Source organism: Grammomys surdaster, unplaced genomic scaffold (genome assembly GCF_004785775.1).
Source record: "Grammomys surdaster isolate TR1022 unplaced genomic scaffold, NIH_TR_1.0 126198, whole genome shotgun sequence".
In the NCBI taxonomy this organism is placed as follows: Eukaryota; Metazoa; Chordata; class Mammalia; order Rodentia; family Muridae; genus Grammomys; species Grammomys surdaster.
Genome location: NW_021621003.1, coordinates 4,609,027 through 4,633,217, shown reverse-complemented (window position 1 = coordinate 4,633,217; position 24,191 = coordinate 4,609,027). Strand labels below are relative to the sequence as shown.

The 24,191-nt window shown below is 44.3% G+C and overlaps 1 protein-coding gene and 1 long non-coding RNA gene across 7 annotated transcripts in view; one reads left to right on the top strand and one right to left on the bottom strand.

The window, feature by feature from the left end:
- The window catches only part of Fermt2 (fermitin family member 2), a 93,924-nt gene extending 76,104 nt beyond the window's left edge, over positions 1-17,820 (bottom strand). Inside the window, exons 1-6 of one of the 6 annotated variants that reach the window (XM_028758425.1) lie at positions 17,633-17,820; positions 9,012-9,160; positions 8,792-8,917; positions 8,569-8,706; positions 2,825-2,983; positions 1,441-1,591 (exon numbers count right to left, since the gene is read on the bottom strand). The gene's annotated coding sequence lies outside the window, so the exon portion shown is untranslated. Of the gene's footprint in view, positions 1-1,440; positions 1,592-2,824; positions 2,984-8,568; positions 8,707-8,791; positions 9,161-17,632 lie in introns of all 6 variants that reach the window. The other 5 variants (XM_028758423.1, XM_028758424.1, XM_028758429.1 and 2 more) reach the window with 5 other exon arrangements.
- Positions 15,790-24,191, top strand: part of LOC114613236 — a 36,110-nt gene continuing 27,708 nt past the window's right edge. The window contains exons 1-2 of the long non-coding RNA XR_003710155.1: positions 15,790-15,924; positions 20,223-20,325. This is a non-coding gene — a long non-coding RNA (uncharacterized LOC114613236). The remainder of the gene's footprint in view (positions 15,925-20,222; positions 20,326-24,191) is intronic.

The window sequence follows — 24,191 nt, the reverse complement described above, 5'->3', positions numbered from 1 at the left end:
TAGATAACGCTTGACAATGTGTAGATAACATTCTTGATCACGTTTACCCCATTTCCTTCTCGTATCTCCCTGACTCCCTCTGAAATTCCTCCTTTCTAACAGATTGTTCTTCTATTCTCTTACTGAGTTTAGGCAGGGCTGCTTGAATGTGGGATTATTTATTGGATCATGGGCAATTGACCAGTAGCTACACCCTGAAGAAAAATGAGTCTGTCTCCCTAGAAACCTTTACTTGGCAGTAGTCCCTCAGCTGAGGGTAGGGCCTGATGGTCTATGCCCAAAGATTGTTGATGGGATATTGATGGCTTATTTTTTTAAAATATTTATTTATTTATTTATTTATTTTATGTATATGAGATTACAGTTGCTCTCTTCAGCAGAAGAGGGCATCAGATCCCATTACAGATGGTTGTGAGCCACCATGTGGTTGCTGGGAATTAAACACAGGACCTCTGAAAGAACGGTCAGTAATCTTAACCTCTGAGCCATCTCTCCAGCCCCTTACGAGACCTCTTCAGGTAAGCACAACTACTGTCATCAGGCGTGTTTCACAGCACTACCTCTCCCCCCTGATCCCTATAGCAACTGCTGCTCGGACATATTGCTGAAAAGAATACAAAATGCCAGTTGCTTTGAAACAACTTGGCAATTCCTCAAGAAGTTAAACATGGGTGTATTGTAAGCTATCAACCAAATTCCTAAGCTGAAACTCTAACCTCCAAAGTAGTAGTACTGAAATGAAGGCCACAAAGGCACCTTTGATTGTATCATTGGCTCTTATACATGTCGTAGCTAGAATGCACCGTCTATGAAACAAAAGGGGTTCTTACTAGACACAAATGGACTTCCCAGCATCCAGAAACTCTCTTATTTATAAGGTGCCTCAGTATGGTACTTTGTAATCCAAGTAGGCTAAGACACTATATAAGCCAGAAAGTCTACTCCTGGACATATAACAAAATATTTAATATATAAAAACGTGTCCACCATAGCTGAGGGTGTGTAGCTCAGCATCCGTGTGCTTGCCTTTGCATTTCCTGAGCTCTACATTCAATCTCCAGCACTGTGAACAAATGGAGGGAAAAACCTCAAAAACCCTAGAAGCCTTGTATATGAATATTCATAATGTCTAAAAGATGAAAATAACCTGAATGTCTTACAAATAATGAATCTATACATAAGATATCCAGGCAACGGCATATCTTTAATGTTTTTTATTAGTGTATATTAGTTATAGACGATGATGGGTTGACAATCAGTTTGGTTGTTTTCATACACATATTACTCCTGCTTGTCCTTTCTACTTCAGACACTTCTTCATCTACCCAACTTATGCCCTCTCTACTTCCATGTTTCCATGTCCGTGTGACTCAGTGAGTTCACAGGGTCATTTATAGAAGTGTGGGTGAGGAGTTGTTGGTGGGATGATGGGCAACTCACCAGTGGCTACTCTTCAGAAGAAAACGTCTCTCTCTGCCATCTACCTGTTCACTTGTATTATAAATCTTCAGGGATGGGTGGGGCCCCATGAGCTCCTCTTCTCCATGATGGGATGTTGCTGCCTGGCCCATGCAAAGGAATATGGTTCAACCTAAGGGGAAAAGGACAAAGCAAACAAACAAACAAAACAAACAACCAATGTAGCACTTTGTCTGCCATGTTTGAGGCCCTGGGATTGATTCCTGTTATGGTTTAAATATGAAATGTCTCCTGTTGGCTCATATGCTTAAATGCTTGATCCCTGGCGTTGTTTTGGGAGGTTGTAGAACTTTGGGGTTATAGTGCCTAGCTGGTTAGTGTAAGCCACTAAGGGTGGACCTCCAAATACACAGCCCCAGCCTGTGTTCATTCTGCACTCTGCTTTCCAGTCCACACACAACTGTATCCATCACTGCTCCTCACTACGTGGGATCCACCAAGACTTCTCCACACTTCCAAATTCTAATCAAAGTTAATCCTTCCTGGTGTTGGCCCAGTATGGACTGGTCTTCTAGAGGACCAGGGTTCAATTCCCAGTGCCCACATGGAGGTCCACAACTATCTGTAACTCCACTTCTAGAGGATTCAATGTCCTTTTCTGGCTTTCTCCAGCACCAGCATTTTTTTTGTGATGCACAGACACATGTATAGGCAAAATGCCTATACACATAAATTTTTTTAAAAAAAGCTTAAAAAGACTCAATTCTCTTGAAGTTTCTGTGAGGGTCACTGACATGAAAGTAACTAACACAATCTTGGTCATTACACATGCACATGGAACACGGATACATGCTACTTTGGAATCATACTGAACAACTGAAGTCAGTTACACACAAAAGACTGTTACGTGATTCCATTTATATGGAATATCCAGAATGGGGCAAACCACAGAGACGAATAACCTCAGTGGCTATCAGGAGGTGCTGTGTAGGTCATTTGAAACATTCCTTCAAATAACCTGAGTTTTTCCTCCCATACTGAGGATTGAACTTGAGATCTCTGACATGCTATACAAGTGCTTTACCACTGTGCTATAACCCCAGCTTTCTTTTTGTTGTTGCTGTTGTTTTTGTAACTTAGAGGCTAGGTTCTCACTAAATTGCTCACACTGGCCTTGAACTTGTTCTGTAGTCCAGGTAGGACTTGAACTCAGATCTTCTTACTAGTAGGTAGGATGAAAAGACAGCCCCCATACTCAGAGTGTAATATGTGCTGCTCTCTAACACACACACACACACACACAGACACACACACACACACACAGACACACACACACAGACACACACGCACACCTTTAATGGTTATAAACCGATACCCTGAGAGGTTACCTGCCTATGCAACTCACCTTGGACCACATAGCTAGCAGGTGGAAGAACTTAAAATGGAGTTTTGGTTTGAAAACGATAGAACTGCTTCAAAGCATTCCCGCGTGGATGATGATAAGAGCCATGGAGTCACTGGATGGAGAAAGAGATGCTGAGCGAGTTCAGGGTGCTGGGGGAAGCTGAAGAGATTTCATAAGGAAAAAAAGGTTAATCTTGGGGGCTCAAGCAATGGCTCAGTGGGTAAGAACTGTTCTTGCAGAGAACTTGGGTTTAATTCCTAACGCTTTGGAAGATCTTTCTCTGAAGGCATTAGGCACATAACTAGTGCTTATTTATATATGCAGACAATATATACACATAAAGTAACATATATAATCATATATATCAAATATAATATATATCATACATAAAGTAATCATATCTATCTATCTATCCATCCATCCATCCATCCATCCATCTACCTATCTATCCATGAAATGTTAGACTTGAGATTAAAGCATTACATCCAGTGAGGAATTCTGCAGGGCAATTAGATAAGTATGCCTGGTAATCTTGAGAGAGGATCAAATCACACAAAAAATTCGTTGAGATAGAAGTGAACCCTAATGGATGATTTTACCTTTCCAAATGACATTGCTCCTTGAATAACAGTCTCTCAAAGGCAGAAGCAAGAAAAAAATACAAGTGTCATTCAAGGTGACTGAAGATAGAGAAGAAAGGACCAAAAGTGTTGGGGAAAATGAGGTCAGTCTAATGTTAGGCATGGGGGTAGGGGTGGTGGCGTGGAGAGAAGAAAGTAGAAATCAAGCATCCATTTCAAGAAAAGAAAGGCCACTCGCAGTATCAAATGATGCTGCAAGGCTCGAGAGAAAGTGGTACACTGCCCAAGACAATTGGATAGCCAACTGATGAAAAGCAAAATGTTAAAGGGAGGTTTGTTTGGAAAAGCTGAGCAAGAAATAAGATGGGGATTTGGGGGCAGGACAGGAGCAAAACCAGAGGTAACATACAAACTTTCAATGAGACCTGGTGGCTGGAGGGCTCTGAATAACTTCTGGCAGTGGAAAGGTACCGCCAGACAGACCAAACCAGAGTATAAACACATTTAAACAGATACAGTGGCTACTAGCCAATGGGAGGGTGGGGCCCCTTGGGCTATTGTGCGGCTTAGATGGACTTCCTCCAGGAGGTCAGAGCTAGGCCGGGATGTAAGAAGGGAAGGAAGGATGTGATTGAAAGATTATTTCAGTACAACTAGAACAGAGGCCTGTAAAGGAAAGTCAGCAGTGACGTCACGCATGCAAATGTGCCTGGCCTCCGGAAGCTGGCCTGGGAACAGTGAGGAAGGGCCCTACTTGTGAATGATTTGGGACCCGCCCTCACATTACAACAGGAGCTGCACCCCAGTCAGGGATGCTTGTTAATAAGTGGGCTAGGCTCTGTCCTGATTCCCAATGTTATTCACTGTGCAGTCGGTTTCTCCTGGTTTTGGGTAGCAGGCCTACATCTCCATTCTAAGAAAATGGTCTCTGGCTTTGTCCTTTGTTATCACCGTGCCCTCTGCAAACACATACACTCTTTGTTGGTCCCAAAGCAGGATTTTCAGGGCCACTGAAAGCCAAGCCAGACAGTCACCTCGATTCCAATTGCCCTGAGGCCAGTTTACAAGGACAAAAGTGTTTTGTTGTTTTTAATCTGCTAGGTCATAAGGAGGCTTCTCAGGTGACAGAAAATGTCCCAGCAGCTGAACAGCGCCACCTGGTGCCTGGGAGGTGTCACTTTGAAGCTTCGCTCTCCTTTGAACTAATCTCAACATGTCACTAAGGGTCACTGTCAACTGTAACACCAGTTCTAAGGGATCCGATGCCCTATTCTGGCCTCTGTGGGGATCAGGCATGCATGCGGTGCACAGACATACTGCAGCAAAAACAAACAAACAAACAAACAAACAAACAAACAAGGAATTTAGCCAAAGTCGGGGTGTAGTGGCACAGCCTTTAACCCCAGCACTTGGAAGTTATAGAAAGGCAGATCTCTGTGAGTTTGAGGTCAGCTTGGTCTACATAGAGAGTTCCTAGCCAGTCAGGGCTACACAGTGAGAATATTGTGCTCGCTCTCTCTCCCTCTCTCTTTTTGTCTCTCTTTCTCGGTCTGGTAAGATGGCTCATCAGGTAAAGACCCTTGCCATCAAGTCTGATGGCCTCAGTTCCATCCACTCACGAGTTGTTCTTTGGCCTCCCTATGCTTCCATGGAATGTGCAACTCCCTTCAATCCCCCCCCCCCAAGAGCCCAAATAAATAAATAAATAAATAAGTAAAAGCAGAGAAGATGGAAATGTTCGTGTTATATGTATTTTACCATAACAAAGATTGGGAAACAATGAGCTTCTCCCTGAGATGTCATTCCCTTTAAGATGGCCCACCCCCACATGATTGGCATTTGCTGCTTCTGATCACCCCCATTGCTATGTGTGCAGATTCTATTATCTGTGCAGGAAAAGCAGAAAAAGTAAGTCTTGATCATATGCATGCTTCCAGTACTCATTCATAGATAATGGTCCCTTGAGCATGAAACCATTTGAATGATACGTTTCAATGCAACATCTCTACTTTTTCAATTCCTTAAAAACTATTTATATTTCATTTTATCCCCTCCCAACCTGTGTGTGTGTGTGTGTGTGCGTGCGCGCGCGTGTGCGCGCCTATGTCCTCTATACTTCCATCAGAGGAAAACTGGCAGGAGTTGGTTCTTTCTTTCTGTGATGTTAGCCTCAGGGATAGAACTCAGGTTATCAGGCTTGGCAACAAGTACCTTTATCTACTGATCCATCTCAAGGACCCTCTAGTTCTGTTACTTTTTGCATTTCAGCACCAAATTGTCTCTGAAGAAACTAAAATGTATCATCTTTGATTTAAAGTTTGCTTTTGTGCTGAAGGCAATGGAGAAACATCAAGCAGAAGAAAGGCCCAGTCTGCTTCCTTTTCTCCTGAGACAGGACACAAATGGGACACAAATTTTCCTGTCCAGGTGATAGCTCTACATTGGAAACAAGAGTGTGCAAATACATTTTATTCATTCAGTTTCTTCCCACCATTTCGGACCCTTGGAAGCCTAAAATTGTTCTCCTTTGTGATTCCATTTCTCTGCTATTTCTTTTTGGCAGTGCTGGGGATTGAGCCCAGGTGTTGTGAACAGTAGCCAGTGTTCTACCAGTGAGCCCTACTCTCAGCCCTGTAATTTATTCCTCATTTTGTGTGTGTGTGTGTGTGAGTGTTTTACCTACATATATCTCCACTCACCGTGTGTGTAACTGGTGCCAGTGAAAGACAGAAGAAGGCATTGGGCACCCTAAGACTGGAGTTAAGACAGTTAAGAGCTACTTTGTGGATGCGGGAATTCAAACATGGTTCATCTGGAAGAGCAGCCAGTGCTTGTAACTGCTGAACCATCTCTTGACCCCTAGAGTTTGTTTGTTTAGAAAGGATCTGGCTATGCAGCCCAGGCTGGTCTCTGACTCTCAATCCTCCTGTCTCTGTCCCTCTGGTAGCACACGCCATTCTCCTGTGTCTGCAGGCTGGGGTTACAAGCATATACCACTACTCCACTCTAATTTTCTGATCTTGCTTGAAGTTGCTACATAAGCCAGGGATCTGAAGCTCTGCTTGGAGTTGTTTCCAGGAGACTTCTATGTGATGCTCACTAAGCGTGTTAATAATAATCTTGCTTTTGCTTCCTGATAGTTTTTATTGACTCCGCTATGAACTACAAGGGGTTACAAAAGAAGCCTTCTACCTTTGACAACTGTTTCAACTATCCCACTCAAACTGTTTTTCATATCACCGGTTACCTCCATGTTGGTAGGCGGGGTCTCACTATGTAGCTCTGACTGTCTTGAAACTCACCATGTAGTTCAAACTCAGAGAGATCCTCCTGCCTCTGCCTCTCAAGTGCTGGTATTAGAGGTGTGCCCATCACCACACCCAGCTCCAGGTTCTTTTTATGTCTTCTTCTTTTTCACAGATTCTCTCTCTAGATGATTTTCTTGTTTTGAGGCTGAAGTTCCCTATGCTGATGAGCCCCAGGTTTCTTGTCTAGACCTGTTCTTGGTGTGCCAGAATCATGGACCCATGTGAAACATTTCAGAGTACTACACTCAGGGTGAGACTCTGGACTTTGACAATGTCTGTATCATTCATATAATCAAATGGTACCCCACACTCACTTATGTAACTTAAAAACGAGGAGGCAAGCTTGGCTTCTATTTTCATTTTCTGCCTTTCTACGGTGACTAATTTAATGCTGAGTTCTGCTAGGCTGTGTCTGGAATAGATTCCAAATTGAGCCTCCATTTTCCATCCCCACCATCCCTCTGTGGTTTAAGCTATGGTTATCTCATTGAGATTATTTATTCAATAGCCTCCTGTGTGCTTTCTCCACTGTCCTTTCAGTGTCATACCACACAAGCTTCCTTGCCTTTCTGTCACACACCATTTCCTTGCCTGCAGGCCTTCCTGGGATCCTCTGTGTGAGTCAGCTCTGGAAGGCTCTATGATAGGAGCCACACATCCTTCCTGTCTGCTCACCTTATATTTCCCCATCTGCTTCTGTTGTCCTAGAAGACACACATACCAGACTATGCAGTTGTCCTACCTTTGCTTGCTCACTCATCTCCATGACACTCCAGTCACCTCTGAACCCAGAATGTGAGCCCCTAAAAGGAAGGAATCTCCTGACTCCACCCCACAGGCACCACTCTTGTCTTATAGCCACGCCCCAACTGAGCACGGTGCTCGGCACATGGCTAATGCTCGATAAATATTTACTGCCTGAAAGAAAGATCGAAAGAGGGTAAGTAAAAGAACCCCAGCTGTATGCCTTGCTTTGGGTCTATACTTCCAAGAAACTTAAACTCCCTTAGAGGGCCATTAGAACCAAGAACATAAACATTGCAGAGAAATATTGATGCGTTTCTCCAGCCACATGAATATTCAATAGTGTGCTGCTTCTGATGGTTGTACTGTAACAAGCTGTGTACACAGATCCTGCCGTAATCTCCTCATAGGTACGGTTCTGTAACCGCTTCCCCCAACCCATACCGCCCTTCAGTAGTCAACCTTGGCTCATGCCCACCAAGCCTAAATGCTTCTCCTGGAATGACTTCTGTGCCTCCCTGAAGCTGAAGCCTTCAGGAAGTAGCCACCTTGTCTTGTTCTACCAACTCTCTTTCAAGCCCTTTAGCCAGATCACAGTGCAGAGGCATCCGTATCTTCATTAGAAGTTGGTGCGTCTGTAACTGTATTCCATCCCCTCCTGGTCTCTATTCAAGAACTCTGGAGTATTGTTCAGGGACTTCAGCGTCCCTTCTGAACCAGGCGATCCCTCGCAGTGTTTGCTATGCTCAGATCTTCCCGTTTGCACCGGATGGAGGACAGCTCAGAATACCCCGCCCTTTCCCATTTCCTGGCATCTGACCTTTCCTTCCCAGTCAGACTTCCCAGAGACATTTACAGCTCTGTCTACGCCCTCATATCTCTATCTCCTTACTACCGTTTTTAGCACTATTGAGTCAGCTTCTTCCCTATCCCATAGTTAATGGGGGAATCATGAACTGCCTAAAAGCCGCTACAATTTGTATTTTTAAAAAAAAAAAGGAAAGAAGGAAGGATGACTTTTATCACAGGCATCAGAGTGTGTCACAGAAAATAGCTTACCACTAAAGCAAGTTGTAAAGTATCGTTACAGAGGCTGGACACAGGTACTTACTTCCCATCTGAGGAAATACGGAAACAAGTTTGAGGTGGTGAAGCAGTGTTCATGGCAAGCCCTTGTTTGACCTGACCAAACCAGAGTGGAGTTGCTGGAACTGGTGCCATGTGATCAACCTTGAAATTGACCAGCTTTCTGGAAATAGGATATTCATAGCAGTAATCACTCATTGACATAAGCTGGCATGAAAATTCCCCATGAGTTAACCCCATATAAGCACCTCTGGGTCTGGGACATTTCCCATTGGTAGAACACCCTGGGTTCAATCCTCTGCACTGATGATGATGGTGGTGGTGGTGATGAAGATGATGAGTTATTGAAGTATGATATTAAAATTTTTTGAAATCTAGAAAAAAGATTAAATTTTTTGTGGTGGCTATTATTGGTTGTTACCTTGATTGCATCTAGAATGAACTATAATTCAGAAATGGAGGGCATACCTGTGAGAGTTTTTGTTTTTCCCTTTGGTTTTAAGTGGGTGAATCCACTTTTAGTCCTCACCTTCCAGGTAGGAAGATACACATCTTTGATCCAGATCTTGAGTCAGGAAGACATACCTTCAACCTGGGCCATACCTTCTGCTAGAAACCTATATGGACATAGGAGGAGAAGCTTTTGTTTTGCTTGCTGGCTCTGGCCTTGCTAGCAAATCCATTCCTTTACTGGCATTAGAGCCCACTCTTTTGGAATTCCAGTGTGTACTGAAGACTAGTTGAGACATCCAGCCTTTTGGACTGAGCAACTTCTGGATTCTTGGACTTTTTGTTCTTACCCATCCATTGTTTGATTACGTGCACCACAGCCTATAAGTGCTTTTAATAAATCCCCTTTCTATATGTATAGAAAAGGAGATCCATTCTACAAGTCCTGCTACTCTAGAAAGCCCTGATTAATATAACCTTTAAGCAATTTTTTCTAATGGTGTTACATTTCTTTAACAGGCTTCAAATGAGTTATGGAAATAATCAGCTGAAAGAAGGTAAGGACTGTGCTACACATATGTATCTTAGTGTGCTCTTGTCTTCCTGGTAAAGATGTGAAACTTTCAGGCAGTTAACGGAAACAGAACATTCTCCCTGCATCTGCTGAGACTCAGTTGCCATTATTTCAAACAGCCCTGATGTCAACACAGCATGCTTGGGGGTGGCATGTTCTGATCCTTCAGAGTTCAGACACATCATGAACCCCATGTAAACAGCCAACAATTTAAATGATGTAAGGTTGATGAATCCTGTGCTGCACTCTCCCACACTGCCCTTGAGTAGTCAACCTTAGCCGTGCTGACTCGCTGCTCTCCCAGCATGCTCGAATGCACACCGTGGAAATGTAGTGCCAATGTCAGAGCCAACCTCATGGTGGCCTTTCCCAGAGGAAAAGCTCTCATTTTCCTGGATCTTGTGGCTACCTCTGGTACGGAGAGCCGTTTCCCCCCACAGCAGTCTGTTGGCTGCAGCATCACTGTGTGCCCTGGCCTCTCTTGGTTCTTCTCAGGCCCTTTTCCTCATTGTGACACATTTGTTTGGGTCCTCGAGTTACCGTCTGAAGATTTCCTTCTCTTGTCACTCAAAGGTCTCTTTCTAGGAGTGTCATCCCATGGTGCCAAACCCCAGCTCCATGTTAACTATTCCCCAAAGTAAACCAGCAGGGGAGATTAGTCAGGCCGTATACTCAGTTCCTTACTGGAGTCTGCGCTTGATGTTCCATGTGAGCTTCCGACTTAACACACACACACACCACTCAGCCCTGAGTCAGAGGGCAGGCTTTACACTTAGGAGTTGTTCTTGATACAATCTATACCTCTTGCCTCTTTTACTCCCTAAAGACTGTTCATTTATTTTTTTCTCCTAAACCTTTACCAACTCCGGCCCTTCCTCTTCCTCTCTACGACCCATCACATTGGCCAAGGCAGCCTGATGAGGTTCCCACACTTGCCCTTGTGCTTTCTAATGCTCTCAACACTGTAGCCCAATAAACAAGGGAACAACGAACTTAAAGTCTATCGGGAGAAAGATCAGAATCTTAGCATGCCCCTGGGCCCTGAGTGACCCCGAATCCACCAGCTACATCTTGTCCTTAGCTCCCTCCCTCCTTCAAACATCATCTGGTTTTTCTAATCAGTTTCTTCCCGCAGAGCCTCCAAGGGTTTTCACGGACTGATGGCACTTTTCCTTCTGGTCCTCTTTCTATGTAACCCTCCAGATTTATTTGTTCTATTTTATGTGCAAGTGCTCTGCCTTTACCTATGTATGTGCATCATGTATGTTCCTGGTGCCTACTGGAGTCAGAAGAGGTATCCAGTGCCCTGGGAGTTATAGATGGTTGAGCTGCCATGCCGGTGCTGGGCACCACGTGGTTTCAGGTCCTCTGGAAGAGCAACATGTGCTCTTAACTGCTGAGCCATCTCTCCAGCCCCATGAAATTATCTCTTAAAGCATCTCCTCTTTGACCCAAGCATTTGCCTTTTAATCTAGCCATAGAAAAGCTTCAAACCAGGACTTAGGATGCAGAAGCGAGAGGATTCTCACAAGTTCAAGGCCAGCCTGTCTACAGAGTGATTTCCAGGCCAGCCAGGGCTACATAGCAAGGTCCTGTCTTTTAAAAACAAAGTCTCCTTTTTATAAAATGTGTGTGTGTGTGTGTGTGTGTGTGAGTGTGTGTACATACCTGCATGAGTGTATTCGTAACACATGAATGTAGGAGCCAGAAGAGGAAGTTGGATCTCTTGAAACCAGAGTTATAGGTGGTTGTGAGGTACCATGAACGCAGCCCAGAGCTCACAGCCTCTTATAACTTGGCTTTTCAGGAGCTCTGAATGGCAACTTTGGAGTTCCTGCTGTGTGGGTTTTGCTTCTTGGCAAAAATCTTTACAATGAATAATAGAAAAGCCCTGATAGGTCTCCAGTCTGTCTCCCCCAAACCAGAACGGGATAATTTCCTACATTAGGCCCAGCTAATGTTTGATCTGATTTAATTTTTAATATTTTGGATGGTGACTCTCACAAGTGTGCCGAGGAAGCCATTTCATAATTCAATATTTCTTTCCCAGATAGGGAGTGTTTCCAGTAATCAATCCAAATGTTTAAATTTATTTTGTTCTCTTGGAGATGAAGTGCTTCCTCTCTGTGAAAGGTAAAAATTTCCAAATATGGTACTAGTATACACCATCTCCCCAAGGGACAATCTATTTCCTTAGTCTGCAAAAAGAAATTAATATTCCCAACCAATGGTTTTTCCTTGCTTTTCTGCAAGCCTATAATTTTCTTCTATCCTCTTATTATCTTCATAAACTTATTTCTTACTTTACAATGAAAAAGATGGCTATGAACCAGAAAGACGGTTTAGCAGGTAATGGTACCTGCTTCCCAGCCTCCCTCCTGATAATGACGACAACGATGATAATAACAACAACAATAATCATAACAGAGAAAATGAAAAAGGGAAAGTTATATAACAAGTTGAGACAGGCAAATGTGAAAGCATCAAAGAAGCATGACCGTCTGGATGGCAGGAGCGAGGGGTGGATGCACAGTGGCCATGCTCATTCAGGAGCCCCATGAGGGAACAGGGCGTTCATGGCCAGCACCCACAGCTGACCTGTGGCAATAGACTGTAGGAAACCCAGATGGATGCCTGTGCAGAGGAGGCAAGATGGTGACAAGGGCAGAGGATCTATGATCCCTGTGTGGCTGATGTGACAGAAATCAGCGGCAGATTAGAGGGCCCGTACAAGGCAAGCATGTCATCTGGTGGCTGACAACTATCTAACTCCAGCTCCAGGTCTGAACCACTCTTCTGGCCTCCAAGGGCAATGACATACAAATAACGCGCACACACACATACACACACACACACAAATAAGAATAAAACAAATCTTTACAAAATGTGGAAATGGAACAAAACCACCAGAGCTTAGCTTTCAGCTGGGATACTGGGTAAGTGAGGAGGCCCCTTAGTTGTATCAGGACCTACATTCAGTTTTGAGAAAGAAATGACTTGAAGTCAGTTTTGTTATGCTGAGTCTGGTGACTTAGAAACACCAAGTTCCCCCTGGGTTAAGATGGCTTTGAGACAATGGCTCACAAAGCCTCAATACTAAGTCAGCCTGATTTTCTGAGTTCTAACTCAAAAGGCAAAACATTTTCTTTCTTCCTTTTTAGCCCTTCTTTAGATACTGGCCCAAATCCTAAGCATGTGTACCCTGAAGTCTGAGCCTGAGACGTCCTCACTTCCCCTTCTGTCCTATGCAACTGCTTGGCCACCTTCACTGCCAACCTGCTGGTTCTCTTGGACCCTTAACTGATGGGCACGAGTCTTAGTTTCTTTCTTCTTTGTATCCACTTCCCCCCTCTTAGTAGCTTGCCTGCACTGTTCTTAGTTTTCTCTCAAATCACCATAAAATGACCCTCAAGTTTCAGAACAAAAGGAGGCATTGTCTTTGTAGGTCTGAAGTTTGAGGACATAGCAGGGCTGCAACTCCACTTGTGAATCATACATACATACACACATACATACATACACATACATGCATACATACGTACATATATATACACACACATACAGACATACATATAATTACATTATATAGATATAGTAACTTGATAATTTTAACATTACATACATAAATGAAAGACAAAGATATTTTGAGATCACCCAAGAGGAAAGAATAGCTACAAAAAAAACAATAGCTACATGGAAAAGAGCTGTGGGACTTTGCAACAAGTGAAGGTCAAACCAGAGGATCTGAGGAAACAAGGAACATCTCTGGCCCAAGGATCAAGGTTTCCAGAGTGTGTGTGGGCCTGAAGGTGCCACAAACAGCTGGGTGCCACCCCTCTTGCGTTTTAGTCTTTAAAAAATTCCAGTTCCCAGGGGTTGCTCAAAGTTCTGCTTGCTTTCCGTGTTAGTACATTCCGGGTGCGACCCACGTTCCTCAGACTGAGTAATTTACTACTTCCAGGAGTCCATTGCCCATAGTTTTGGAAGCTGGGGGGTTTAAGATCAATGTGCCAGAAGAACTGGTGTCTGGTCAGGTCCCCTTCTTCACATGTGGGACAGCGATTGGGCAAGCATATGAAGAAAGCCCTTTGGGACTTCATTCACAGGGCACTAAACCTCATCCGTTAGGATGGACCTCTTGTGACCTAATTACTTCTTAAAGGCACTTTTGACACTATCATACTGTGGGTTAATTGTCAACACACAGTTCACAACCTTGTCTGAAGTGTCTGGGGCCAAATTGGCTGATATCTTATTTCTCCACCTCCCTTCCTTCCCTTCCTTCCCTTCTCCTTTCTCCCCCCTTCTCTTCCCCCTTCCCCCTTTCTCTTCCTCCCTTTGCCCTTTGCATTCTCTGTCTCTGCCTTTCCCTTCTCTTCTCTTCTTTTAGATTTTGAGATATTTGCTTACAAGTTTACTATCCCTACACACCTCTCACCCCCAGAATAAGATCAAGAATACTTGGTCTTGAGATGAAATGTCAAGCTTTAGAGCATTTTTCATTTTATATTTTTAGATTGTGGATGCTAAACCTGTATGAATGGGGGCCTTGCAAACATTCAGGCCACAGCATTACCTGCGCTAGAAAATAGTTTGCATCACATTGCCTGTGTTCAGTGCTCACTGTTGCCAAATTTAGGTAAAGGTCCTGGTGTTTATTTAGTGCAACCTCCCACACTGTTGGAAAGTGTCCCAGTGAGCTTTTCTGTCGCTGTGATAAAACATTAGCCAAAAGCAACTGGAGGGGGAAGGTTAATTTTAGTTAACCGGTTGGTTCATCAGGCATGATGAAGGCAGCAGCTGAAGCAGGGGCCACTGAAGAAGGCTGCTTTCTTCCACAGTGAGGACTGCCTGTTTCGGGGTGGCACTGACCAAAGGGGGGGGCTTCCCATTTAGATCATTAATAATAGTAATAAAAAAGGCTGGGCATGGTAGCCTACACCTTTAATTTCGGCACTTGAGAGGCAGAAGCAAGCAGATATCTGTGAGTTCGAGGCCAGCCTGGTCTACGAAGCAACTTCAGGAGAGCCAGGGCTATATAGAGAAACCATGTCCTGACACCCTCATCCCCCTCACCCGAAAGAAGCCCTAAAGACATGCCCGCAGGCTTATCTGGTGTTGACATTTTCTCAATTGAGGTTCCTGCTTCACAGCTGACTCATTTGGGTCAAGCGGATGAAACTAAACAGCACGGAGAGTGAGCTGAGGATCGTAGGCAGATTGCCTCTTGGTAAATTCTAGGCAACAAACAGTGAGCTATGCCAACCTAACTGAACAAATGATGAAGGAAAGTGGCATATGAATGTATTGTACTTTGTGTTTAGTAGTTTACATTGTGTGTGGTGTGGTTCACTCTGTTATGTTGTACCCACCACCCTTATTGGTACCAATAGTCCCTAACTTGACCAGTAGGAGGAGCCAGCTGGGGGTAGGCCTGGCAAAAGCTTATAGAGAGAACGGTGGGCAACATGGCAAACATGTTTCTTAGTATGTCTGGGCGACACATACCAGGAATAGGAATAAGAATCGGGTCTAGCTCTGCTGTGTCTCTTTAGCTACGTTCTTTTGTTGTTCAGACAAGGTCTCATGCAGCCCAAGCTGGCCTCAGATTTGTTGTGCAGCTGAGGATTACCTTGAATTACTGGTCTTCCTGCTTCCATCTCCCCAGTGCCTGGATTACTGGTGTGCACCACACCACACTTGGTGCTGGAGATGGACCTGGAGAATTTGTGTGTGCTCGGCACTCAGTCTACTAACCGAGCACATTTCCTGCCGACTTTTGCTACTTTTTAGTTTAAGGTAGTAGTCTCTTTGGTATGTAGCCCAGGCTGGGGTAGAATCTGTGCTCCTCCTGCCTCTACCTCCCGTGCTGGGATTACAGGGATTAAAAGTATCATCCACCAATACTCTCATTGTATTTACTTTCAGCTATTAAAGCGGGAATTAAAAAAAAAAAAGTGTACAGTCTGAGGTCCGGAAAGATTAGTTTTGTTCACAGTGTCTGAGCAGGCAGGTGCTCATCCACAGTCGAGACAATCGCCATCGAGTATTCTATAACCAGGGGGAGATATTGTCCCCTGAAAAGGGCCACTAAGGCTGTCCCCCCAGTCAGGACACAACATACCATCAAAGAGCCTGCAAACGCATGTTGGCTCCTCCCCCATCCTTTCGTTTGCGGGGGGGTTGGGGGGGGAACGGGGACACACACTTATGCCACTGAGAAGGCAAGGCTCCCGCTGAGAGCCCCTGTTGCATCCCTGGCTCTGTGGTCAGTGTGTTCACAGGAAGCGCTTTCTTCTCACAGACCTGAGGACCACCGAAGCGCTTGATTCCTGATTTGCTTCATCAAGACACCAGGTAAGGAAGCTGTCGTTCCCAGGTTGCCTCTGAGGAAGAGAACCTGGGTAAAGACAACTTCACATCTGTCTGAATGAAGGATGAGAGGGTGACCTTTCGCATTCCTAGGCTTGCAGGAATGCCTTAAAGCTCAGTGCAATGACTCAGCAAGCACGGGGCAGGGCTTCAAAATCAACGCCGGTGTCTGACTTTTCTAATCTTTAAGCAGAAGCAGAAGCCCTTACAAAGGAAAGGGAACAATAAATAAAACATTTCCAAAAAACAAAAACAAAAACAAAACAACAACAACAAAAAAACCCTACCCCAAACTTCCATTTTGCCTTATACTACAGTTTTAAACGAAATGAACATATTGCAGGCAGATATAGAGGCAGAATTGAATTCAAAGAGAAATCATTGCCAACCACATGATAAGTACTTTGAGGATTCAAGCACAGCATCCTCTATAGGGAGCACCGTTAATTGGGAGCATCGTCATTGGGGGAGCACCCCCACCAGGGAGCACCCTTATGGGGCCGGTTCCAGATAACTAACAATACGATCCTGGGCAAAACAGCAAAAATCCTTACCACTAAGTATTTCCCATGAAGTTTACCAAGGGTGGGGGGAGAAGATTATGTTACATAAACATTAGATAATGCTAAGTATGAAAAAGAAAAAAGTCACAGATGTGGAGCCAACTATAAAACATGGGGTGAGGGTTATGATTCAGACAGAATGGTTTTAAGGAAGCTTTGTGGGAAGGTATAGAGACCTGGATAAGGTAAGAAAGAGAGGCATGCAGATATCTGGGAAAGGGCATGTCAGACAGTAAAACGGTACCTGAAAATGTTCTAAGGAATGGACACATCTGCATAGAGGCTGAAGCCGAGTGGACATGAGTTGAGGTCAGAGGTGTGATTAAGGGCCTGACAGTGAGTTTTCTGGTTGGGTGACTGACTATAGGAGGCTCAATACTGGCTAGCTCTTTGTATTTGGATGAACACTTATGCATTAAACACATACACACACACACATACATGCACACGCACACACATACACACACAAGAAGGAAGCAGGAAAGAGAAGGAGGAGGGGGGGAGGGAAGCAGAGTGAGATCTACCTGCTGAGGTCTTAATGTGTCTCAGATATATCAGATTCTCCTTTTTTTCAGAACAGGAATTCACTAGGGCTACAAGCCAGACAAGCACCAGCAATAACTCATTAACCCATGTTCAGCCATTGGTCACTGGAAGTGGCTTGCCCACACTCCATCTTTCACATGGAAATGGGCAGAACCATACATCTTTTGTTTTTGCTCATGGCTCTGCCCCCACAGAAGTGGTACTGGGGAACTCTTGGAAGTGGCTCATGGGTCACTTGGGACAGGAAGAACCACACATGAGAATGGTCATGTCATTCAAAAATTTGACCAAATAACTGTCCTAAACGTTCACCCACTTTGGAGTTTCCAAACTAATGGCTGGTAAACTGGGAAGAAGCCACACTGACTGAATTGAAGAACCTTCTGGAAGTCCATAAAACACATATAACATATACCATTACCAGAAACTCAGAAAGGGTTAGAAAGACTGATAAAACAGCTCTTCCTTCCCCTCCTCTGCCTCCTCACTCCTCTTTTTTCTTCCCTTTTCCTCCCTCCTTCCCTCTGTCCCTTGTCTCTTCTCCCCTAGGATCTTCTACACTGAGCATGCTCACTTGGGCCCACCTCTGAGAGCATGACGTTAGCCTTTCTGATTGCAGAACTTCTGTGTCTTACGGGTTCTGGTTTGAGTCTGGTCGCTGTCCAGGCTGCGGAGCTTCATGGAGACCTGTCCATCTGTATTTGAGTATATTCTTACAAAGCCTTTAGTAAGTTCCAGCATGTAAAACTGGCCCCTTCCAGCCGGTTGGTCGGTCGGTCGGACGCTCTGTCCTTTGGCAAATGTAGCACATGCCATGCCTGAAAGTTCTCCTCACTAGGCACCCTGCCAACCATGCTTCCTGGGAGGGGACAGCTGGGTGGAATTTCCCCTTGGGCCAGATGCAGCACCAGCCACCCCGGCAGCAGACGTGTGCAAGATAAACTCAGAGGATCCTACGCACTGTTTTCTTGGCTAGGAGGACTTTTGTTTTGTTTTAGGGAGAGGGTATTTTGAAACATGGTCTTATGTAGGCCAGGCTGGCCTTGAAATTCCCGTGTGGCCCAATGTGACCTTGAACTTTGAATTCTCCTATTTCTACCTCCCAAGAGCTGAGAGGATTGTGGATGGTTTCTTCAGTTCCAGCTTCAGTGCGTCCCTCTGGGAACACCGTTGGTACCCTGGTGACACGGAGGTTTGCTAAGCACATCAGCCTTGTGCAAACTATGCTGCACTAGCATTTAGGTAAAAGTAAAATTATTCTTGATGCTTAGAAGGACCAGAATGATTGAACGCCTTCTGGGGGGAACTCCAGAATGCCTTGTCCAAATGACCTTGGCGAGCCCTGCAGCGTTTACACTTATGCTGCCTGCTCAGTTGAAATGAACTCATATTTTGCTATATCAGCCAATATTCTTATGGATCCATGCCCAGAAATGAACTCATAAAGTTGAATAATTTTTTTAGACCATTGATTTATGATCCAACAGGAGTTTATCCTTTAGTAAATATCATGTATTGGTTGGCTTAGAGATGAAAAAAATTTTTTTTTTGACATGAAGTATCAAATCTAGAGGTTAAAAGAATTATGTGTGGCCAGGTGTCTTAGTTAGGGTTTCCATTGCTGTGAAGTGCAAACAAGCTTTTACTAAAAAAAAAAAAAAAAAGGGCTGGAGAGATGGCTCAACGGTTAAGAGCACTGACTGCTCTTCCAGAGGTCCTGAGTTCAAATCCCAGCAACCACATGGTGGCCCACAACCATCCATAAAGAGATTTGATGCCCTCTTCTGGTGTATCTGAAGACAGCTACAGTGTACTTATAAGTAAAATAAATAAATATTTTAAAAAAAAAAAAAAACCAAAACAACGTTTAATTGGGGCTGACTTATAGGTTCAGAGGTAGAGGAGCTGAGAGTTCTATGTCTTGATCCAAGGCAGCTAAGAGAAGAGACTGTCTTCCAGGTAGGTAGGAGGAGCATCTCAAAGCCCACTACCACAGTGACACACTTCCTCCAGCAAGGCCACACCTCCTAACGGTACCATTTCCTATGGGCCATACATATTTAAACCACCATTCCAGGCAAGGTGCACGACTTTAATTCCAGCACCTGGGAGGCAGAGGTAGGCGGGTCTCTGAGCATTCAGGGGCCAGCTTGGTCTGAGTTTCAGGACAGCTAAAATTGTTACATAGAGAAACTCTGTCTCAAAAAAAGTTTCTATGTTGAATCCTATAACACTGTATGAAATAAATGGGCATCATTAAAAAATTATTTTTAAAACTCTGAAAAGAATTCAAATATCTTTCAATAAATTTAATTGCATAAATCCTGTTATAGCCACATGCTGGAATACTATACAGGTGTCTTAGTTAGGGTTTTACTGCTATTAACAGACAACATTGTAGCAGCATATTCATACCACCCCCAAGTTGGGAGGAGCTAAGGTAGGAGGAGTAAGGAGAGGAAGAGCAGGGGTAAGGAGAGGAAGACGGGAAGGAAGAGGAGGAGCTGAGGAGCAGAGATGTAGGAGCCATGGATGACCACGCATGTACCGAGAGCAGTCCTGGGTAACAGCTTATATCTAGGTTAGTTAATTAGTTAACACTTCCAATTGTGTGGGCATCTTGTTTATTGAGTATTATCAAACTTAAAAAGCCTTTGGATAATCTAAGCATTAGAGTCTCATTTCTACCAGGTACCTTGTGGATGGCAGGATGGTCTGGGCCCAGCCCAACCTTGTGGAGACAGTGTGGAAGATTGGCAGAGCCATCTCCCACGCTGGTGTCTCATGGGTGGCAGAGCTGGTGGCTCTGGCTGCCCGAGCCAGAGGCCTGAGCCAAGCAGTGGTGAAAATACTTGGCCTCAGGCCTAGACTAGTCAGGAAGATGGTGGCTGTTTAAGAACAAGCAAGATTGGGAGCCACCATTTTAAATTATTACTTCAATACATCATGATTAAGGCAACTCTTATTTCTTTGGGGCTGGCTTACAGGTTCAGAGGTTCAGTCCATTATCATCAAGGAGGGAACATGGCACCATCCAGGCAGGCATGGTGCAGGAGAAGCTGAGAGTTCTACATCTTCATCTGAAGGCTGCTAGCAGAATACTAGCTTCCAGGCAGCTAGGATGAGGGTCTTAAAGCCCACACCCACAGTGACATACCTGCTCCACTCCAACAGGGTTATACCTTCTAATAATGCCACTCCCTGGACTGAAGATATACAAACCACTACAACAGGTGAACAAAAGAATGAGAAAAACAACAAGAAAGAAAGTGAACAGGTGAGGAAAGAGGTCTAAAACATAGTAATAAAAAAAGCAAAATTCAGAAAAATTTTCTATGCTTTGATAAAGAAGGAGGGTGCGTATTCACAAATTGTTGGCACATCCATTAACTCATTCTAGAAATAAGTATGTTTAAAATACAGGAAACAGCGGTTCCCTGTGGGGTGTAGAAACTGGGAAACAGGAGAGAGATTTGCTGCAGGTGTTGTTGTGTGTGTGTTAAAACATGTTGGTTTTAACCCAAGAGAATGCACTGCCTACTTAAAAATCTAAATTAAAGAAGATTACCTGTATCTCAGAGCCAGGTCCAAATCAGGCCCTCGAGACACTTCTGCACTCACATTTCCCTCCATTATCCTTCTTTAATTAGACATACTTACTGTAAGCCCCCGTTAGGTACAGCCCTCAGCAGGCATGGTTCTCGTTGACGCTACATGGATGAATTAGAATGAGTTAAGCAAACCAATCACGGTCAGTCAGGCCGGACAGTTCTTCCTCTGAGCTCGTTGAATGACCAACTCCATCTCATCCCTCTCATCCTCACTGCCTTCTGTAGATGGTGCCCTCGACCATTTCCTGTGAACCTCACAGGCCAACAGTTATGTTTCTCATTAACTATTCTTTATAGCATGCATGGTTACTTGAGCAAACCTAAAAGATTTTTAATAAAAATTTTAATTACTAGTTAACAGTTTAAAATAAAATATAATTACATCATATCTCCCCTCTTTTCTTTCCTCACTCCAGCCCCTCTGTGTCCTTTCCGTCAACTTCTACATGTCCTCACCTTCTCTCAAGCTGATGGCCTCTTTCCTTTGATTATTATTGTTACACACACACACGCACACACACACACACAAATGCAACCTACCAAGTCCATTTTTGCTGTTTGTGTATATATGATTTCAGAGCTCACCTGGATAATCAGTGGGGGGCTCATTGTGGGGTAAGCTAACTTAGACAGGATCTGTATAAGGGAAGTCCAGAGGAAAAGATGGTGAGCAAGTCAGGACAGAAAAACACCAGACAGTGTAGTGGCTCACACCTGTAATCCCAGCACTCAGAACACTGAGGCAGAAGGATTGTGAGCATGACCCATCCCCTCTGCTGGGCTACATAACAAGGCCTTTTGTCAACCAACCAACCAAAGGGAAAGATTGTTCCTCACTCTGCTCTTCCTCATAACTCAGACAGTCCCAGAGCTGAGAGGCCCCTGACGTTAGGTCAGTCTTCAGAGTGCAGAGACCAGAGGGTGAGCTTGGAAGGGGAAATAAAAAACATCCTGCACAAATGTAGTTAAGTTTCCTTGATGAATCCTTTCTTGTGTATCCTCTTGAAAGCCACTCAAGAGAAAGAGTTTACTAGGAGCCAGTGAGTTAGAAACATTAACCACTATAACCAATTGACCTGACAATGAATAATACCACATGCTTTATTTCTGATTCACACAGCAGTCCTAGGAAAGCCCACATAGCATGGGATGTGGTGGGGAGGGGGTGCCTCCTTCCTAGAGTCACTTGAGCATCTGGGCTGATGGGGGCTCTGTTTTGGTGGCCTTCCAGGTTACACTGGGGGTCATCTCTAGACCATATACCTGCAAAAAGCAACCAAGAAGGATGGGAGATTATACAGAAAATGTCAGTGGGCCAGACTTTAATAATAAAAATGAGAAAATAATTTGTTTGCACTTCTCTTGAGCTCAAATGCCTGGAGACCCCTGGTACTCCATGTAGATACTTGGAATATTCTTCAATCATGGAGACTTAGCTGTGCTGGCCATGGTGTGGGTTGGCAAGTGTATAATTCTATTTTCAAACTTATAGAGCTTTTCTCTCTCTTTCCTTACAATGAAAACTCTGCTTCCGGTTGCACCCTCTCTTTGGATGGCTGTCATCTGTAAAGATGTGGGATAAGCCCAGTCAGGTCTTCCAAAGTGGCTAAGAGCCCAGCTGGAATAGATGCTGACAGTAGTTGGAAGAAAGTAACAAGGTAGGCAGAGAGACCAGACTGCTTAGAGTCCAGGAGCCCAGGACAGAGATCCAAAATGAGCCATCAGGATCCACTGTCAAAATCAATCGTCACCATGGCTTTTCCTCCCTGTGTCTCTGCTCCCTCCTCATCAGCTCCAGACACACACACAGTCCCTGTCCTGTGGGCCCTGTGGGCTGTTCTGGTGCCCATCAGAGTGACTCACACGAACACACTCCCACGAAATTCTGACTCCATCGTAATAGCAGCCTTCCTGAATTATGGACTTTTTCCAGAAACATTAACACGTGCAGGCAAGGATTTGAATAAAAGAAAGAATGGACAATTATGCATGTAGCTTTAGCTTGAGTCTCCCAACCAATTTTCTGGCAGGTATAATAATCATTTTCTTTAAACTGGCATGAGCCTGATTCGGGTATTGTGTATAGGAAAAAAACCCAAACAAAAGTTAGTTGCTTTTGCTGTTGCTGTGGCAGAATTTGTGGAAGACAAAGGTTCGGGAAGAAGCGTTTGTTTCAGATTAAGGTTTGAGGGATACAGTCTAAAGTGGTGAGGAAGGCAGTCCAACCAGTGGGCTGTGCCAATGGGAGGGTGAGGCAGCTCATTAAAGAGGCAGTTTGGGGAACTGGCCGGAACTAGAGCCCAGAGGTTCAGTCCCCTCTGGTCCCTCATTGGTCAAGTAGACTCCATGTCTAAAAGGTTTTGCAGTGCCACAGCTGGGGACCAACTGTTTAAAGGCAATGTCTGAGAGACATTTCACATTGAAATCATTGTGATCACCATATCCTGTGTTCTGGGGCATAGTCTGACCCACTTCCTTTTCAAAAAGAATATATCTGTACCATGATTTATAATAGTGTGTCTTCTGGGAATCACAGCAAGGGCCTGTGCATGCTGCTTAGGTACTGTCACTGAGGCACACCCTTAACTCGTCTTATTTTGTTATTGTTGTTGAGTCTCATTATGACCTGGCTGGTCTAGAACTTACTTTTACTAGCCTCAAGTGGTCATTACTATTCTGCTTCTTTGGTGAGAGGTAGAGAGGACTTGTACCTCAGGCCAAGCATAAAGGGTTGATTTAAAGTGGGTATCAGGGACACCAGAGAGAGGCCAGATCAATGGGTAGAACAGCTTTTCCTGATTTCCTGGCATGGAGATGACAATAAGCACTAAATCTAATGACTGGTCAGAGAGCCCTGAAACAGAGTCACGCAATGAGAAGATGGCCCAGGAGGACTGGGGCAGACATTATGGCTTTGTACTGTCAAGTAGGAAGGCTAGGGCCACCAGAAGTCACAAGAGGCTCTGCAGCCTCCCCAGAGAATGTGTCCTTAACAACCCTGTGACTTCATACTCCTGACCTCTGGAAGCACAATAGACAGACAGACAGACAGACAACAGACAGCTCAGTGCTGCTCTCAGATATGGATTCTCACAGTAGCTCAGAAGGTGAGCCTGGTGCTGACCGTGCAAGGATGTCTCCTAGCATAAGTGACTCCAGTCTTCCTCATGACCCCTTACAGTCATATCACTAGCTATATTGGTAGATTTTTTTTTTCAAGACAGAGTTTCTCTGTGTAGCTCTGGCTGTCCTGGAACTCACTCTGTAGACCAGGTTAGCCTTGAGCTCAAAGATCCACCTGCTTCTGCCTCCAGAGTGCTGGTACTAAAGGTGTGAGCCACCATGCCCAGCAATGAGTAGAATTTTTATTTTTAAACAACCAATTTCTACATGCTTAGAGCTCTCAGTTCAAAATACCCAAGAAAATATCTTTTGATGGCTCGAGGAGAGGGGAAAGTGAAAAAAAAACAAAGGTAGGGGAAATTTTTAGAAAATATATATCTTTTTTGTGCTCTACAGGGTTTTTATTTTG